Here is a 5,133-nt window from a genome sequence, read left to right as displayed (position 1 = left end):
TCTCTATTCATAAAACACAGACCTGACCGGGGAGCTGGGACAGAGCCTAGGAGTGACCTAATATTGTTTATTCTTCCATATAGAGGTCTCCTTCAGGAACGTCTGGGGACCATGTAACCATCACAATACCTCTACCTCATTCCCTGACACCTGATAGTAAGAACAACAAGAAGATTCTGGAAGCCACCAAGAAGATGATGGAGCTGCTGACGGGAGAGGTGAGCGGTGCCGGGGATTCTGGGACATGATCCAGGAACAGACAAGGGGCGTGTCTGGGTGGTGACGGTATCATTGTGTGTGTCAGGTTCCTATAAGGTGTCAGGATGTCTCTGTCTATCTCTCCATGGAGGAGTGGGAGTATCTAGAAGGACACCAGGATCTCTACAAGGACGTGGTGATGGAGAATGCCCCGCCCCTCACATCACCGGGTAAGAGGAGAGAGCAGTACGGAGGCTCCGCCTACATCCCCCATCATCTGATACACACATAGAAACAATGTATTCAGTCAGTGTGTGTGTTTCCTACAGATGGATCCAGTAAGAGGAACCCACCAGAGAGATGTCCCCGCCCTCTGTATTCCCGGGATCCCACCCAGGAAGATCTCACCCTCCCCCACCATGATCAGGTAGATGACTAACAAGTATTCATAGTTATGATTTATACACAGGCGTGTTTGTTTCAATAATTGTTTTGTATATTCAGAGTGGAGACCTCGGGGGTCATAATATTGATGTTAAAGAAGAGTATAAGAAGGAGGATGAGAAGTACGGGGTGATGGAGAAGCTTTCTGATGGACACAAGAATGTGATGGAGCCACCTAGTAAGAGGAACCCACCAGAGAGATGTCCCCGTCCTCTGTATTCCCGGGACTCCACCCAGGAAGATCTCACCGTCCCCCACCATGATCAGGTAGATGACGGACAACCTCTGCTAGTTATCATTGATCTACAATTCCATGTCTGATGATAAATGTTTTATTTCATATTTAGAATGTGAACCTCACTGACTGTAACGTTGCCGTTAAACAAGAGTTCATAATGGACGACAAGGAGTATGGAGTGATGAAGGAGCTGTCTGAAGGACACAAGGATCAATACAAGAACATTGTGGAGCCACCTAGTAACAAAAACCCACCAGAGAGATGTCCCCGTCCTCTGTATTCCCGGGATTCCACCCAGGAAGATCTCACCATCCCCCACCATGATCAGGTAGATGATGGACAATCACTGATAGTTATGATGTATACTAGGGATGCACCGGTTTTTCGGTATCGAGTACCGATATTTTGCTTTTGGTACTTGCCAATACCGAGTACCAATTCCAGTGCTTCCGTTGGCATTCCGTTGACAGCGGCCGTTGGGTAATGGCATGCCTCCAAGCTTGCTGAATGCCCGGGAAGCCAGCTCCGTGTTGTTTGGCCGGCTTAATTGTGATTGGCCCGGTAAACCGACTCTCCAGCCAATCATCATGGAGCCGGCATCCCGGCCAATCAGGGAGGCGGGTCAATACTCGCCGCCCAGCTTCCCGAATGCACGGAAAGCCGGCTCCATGTTCCCCTACGACACTGCCGGTCAGAGGAAATCTTCGTCTGACCGGAAGTTCCAGTATCAGGGAAGGTATCGGAGCATTTGGGCAAGTAGGGGTACTTGCCCAAATACTCGATATCGGCAACGATACCGACACTAGTATCGATATCGGTGCATCCCTAATTTATACACAGGCATGTTCGTTCCAATGATTGTTTTGTATATTCAGAGTGGAGACCTCGGGGGTCATAATATTGATGTTAAAGAAGAGTATAAAGAGGAGGATGAGAAGTACGGGGTGATGGAGGAGCTTTCTGATGGACACAAGAATGTGATGGAGCCACCTAGTACAAATAACCCACCAGAGAGATGTCCCCGTCCTCTGTATTCCCGGGACTCCACCCAGGAAGATCCCGCCATCCCCCGCCATGATCAGGTAGGTGGGACTCGGCGTGTAGATATAAAGGTGTATTCTGAGCTATGAGGAGACATTTCCCGATGTAATCTCTTCCTGGTCACATATCTGTTCCATCATCTTTGGGGGTTTAGGGTAAAGAACTGAAAGGCGTCAAAGTTGAGGTTAAACAGGAAGAAGAAGAGATGTTTGTGAATGGAGCTCAGCAGTCCATGGCGGAGAGAGGTCCTCTGTATTCCCGGGATTCCACACAGGAAGATCACACCATCCCCCACCATGATCAGGACGATCACACCATCCCCCACCATGATCAGGACGATCACACCATCCCCCACCATGATCAGGTAGATGGGAGTCTGGGGAACCTTCAAATTGAGATTAGACACCTCCATGTAACCTCAGTGACCTCATTCATTTTATTTTCTGCTCATTTCTGAGTTTAGGGTGAAGGACTTACTGAAAAAAAAGTTGAGTTTATTAAAGAAGAAGAGACGTGTGTGAGGGGCGATCGGAGGTCTACGGAGGAGGTTGGGATGAAAGTGACGGGTTACAAGAAGAGATCTTCTCTAGTTATCAGTACCGGTGAGTGATACCATTTACATACACAAACGGGTCACACTTCCATGTAGACTGAATGTGATGGGGAATCTGATGACCTTATGATTAACCTAAAACTGGTGGAGAAAAGATTTAACAACAAAGGGGGGTAGGGGATTCTTCTCAGAAAGAGTGGTTAAGTTTTGGAACTCTCTGCCAGATGCAGTGGTATCAGCAGAGAGTATTGAATCGTTCAAAGATCAATTAGATATCTTCCTCAGAGACCGTAACAAATGAGGAGGAGATACTGTACACCATATGAAGGTCCATCTCCATTCCTCAATATAACGTCATGTGACCAACCAATGAGGAGGAGATACAGGACACCATATGAAGGTCCATCTCCATCCCTCAATATAACGTCATGTGACCAACAAATGAGGAGGAGATACTGTACACCATATGAAGGTCCATCTCCATTCCCCAATATAACGTCATGTGACCTACAAATGAGGAGGAGATACTGTACACCATATGAAGGTCCATCTCCATTCCTCAATCTAACGTCATGTGACCAACAAATGAGGAGGAGATACTGTACACCATATGAAGGTTCATCTCCATTCCTCAATATAATGTCATGTGACCAACCAATGAGGAGGAGATACAGGACACCATATGAAGGTCCATCTCCATTCCTCAATATAACGTCATGTGACCAACAAATGAGGAGGAGATACTGTACACCATATGAAGGTCCATCTCCATTCCTCAATATAACGTCATGTGACCTACAAATGAGGAGGAGATACTGGACACCATATGAAGGTCCATCTCCATTCCTCAATATAACGTCATGTGACCTACAAATGAGGAGGAGATACTGTACACCATATGAAGGTCCATCTCCATTCCTCAATATAACGTCATGTGACCTACAAATGAGGAGGAGATACTGGACACCATATGAAGGTCTATCTCCATGAACACGTTTCTACTGTTAATGTAATTTTTCTTCCCAGCCTGTGGACGTGACGTTCCGAATACCAGAAGCAGACGTCGTACTTCATATCCAGACTATAACACAGAAAATAAAGGCACACCCCGATGTTCTCCCAGAGTTGACTCCTCCACCCAACCTTTGCGTCCCGCTGTTCATAAGAAACTTTCCGTTGATAACAGGAAGAGTGTTAAACACAAAACCAAGAAGGTTTTTCCATGTTCTGAATGCGGTAAATCCTTTACAAAGGAATCTTATTTTGCTATGCATTCGAGGACTCATACTGGAAAGCGCCCATTTGTATGTGTGAAGTGCGGGAAAAGTTTTACGTACAATTCGTGCCTTCTTAGACATCAAAGACATCACACGGAAGTGAGGCCCCATCCATGTTCACATTGCGGGAAAGGTTTTAAAGAGAAATCGGCCCTCATGCAACATGTCATATGTCACACTGGCGAGAGACCCTTTCCGTGCCCTGAGTGCGGCCAACGTTTTACCCAGAACGAACATCTGCAGAGGCATCTGAGAGCTCACACCGGCGAGACCCCTTTTGCATGCAAGCAGTGCGGAAAGTGTTTTACACGGAAAGATATGCTCGCCCTGCACGAGCAAAGGCATGTGGATGAGCGCCCGTTTTCCTGTCTGGAGTGTGGGAAGAGTTTCACCAATCCGTTTTGTCTGGTCCGACATGGGAAAATCCACACCAAGAAGCGCTCGTGAGAGGTTGTTTCTCTGTACAGAGTGTGGGAAAAGTTTCCTATAAAGAATTGTGTTTTTTTGTTTTTTTTTTCATTGAAAGTTCACACGGAAGCCAGCGTCCTTATCCATGTCTTGCGTGCGGGAGGAGTCCCACGTGGAGTAGTCACCCTGAGAAGCGCCCTGCTCTGTGTCCAGAGTGTTTTAAAGAAAAAGAACATTTAATTGGACACCAGAGAACTCACGCCCAGTCATACAAGTGACAGACTTTCAGGGCGTTTCACACTCACTTCCACCCTCCTGGCCCCATGTATTCTCTACTCCCAGAAGCCTTCAGGCCAGAATCAGGACTCTCAGGGTCTACTCCTGCGTCCTCAATGATTGGGAGAGCGTCAGTGATGTCATACTTGTGACATTCTCTGCATCATTGTACATCTATTGCAGGGCGGTGTGGTGACACACACCAGTGGGCGGGGCCATAATGCCCAACAGGAAGTGAGTTAAATGGCGTTGGACCACAGATCAGATGAGTCTGTAATGGACATTCCCGGAGAGGAGGTGAATATTGCAGCCCGGGCTTTTGTTTTGTTTGTAGAGTTGTTCGGTTCACGTTATTCTGTCCATTCCAACAACCGGTTCCAAACGTTTGGTTTTTTTGAAGGTTTACTAAAAAAAATGTTGTGAACAGAAATAAAAATAATAATGACAACACGATGTGGTTTCTTCCAATACCAGGTCAACACATTCAGTTATCCACATAATGCGTAGGATACGGTTCCATAACATGAACCGGAACGTCAGGAGGAACATCGAGTCTGGTGGGTCTACAGAGAGGAGGTGGTTCCATCTGGAGATGAAGGCCACCTGACCCCATATCTTAGGGGATGACCTCTGCTTCCATAGGTTTGCATTGAGTAACTGCACCCAAAGTGATGGGGTTGGTGGCCCTGAGTCCTTTC

Source organism: Nanorana parkeri, unplaced genomic scaffold, assembly GCF_000935625.1.
Source record: "Nanorana parkeri isolate BGI_ZX_2015 unplaced genomic scaffold, ASM93562v1 scaffold1855, whole genome shotgun sequence".
NCBI lineage: Eukaryota > Metazoa > Chordata > Amphibia > Anura > Dicroglossidae > Nanorana > Nanorana parkeri.
The sequence above is the reverse complement of the archived record's forward strand: the minus strand, read 5'-3'. Positions refer to the sequence as shown.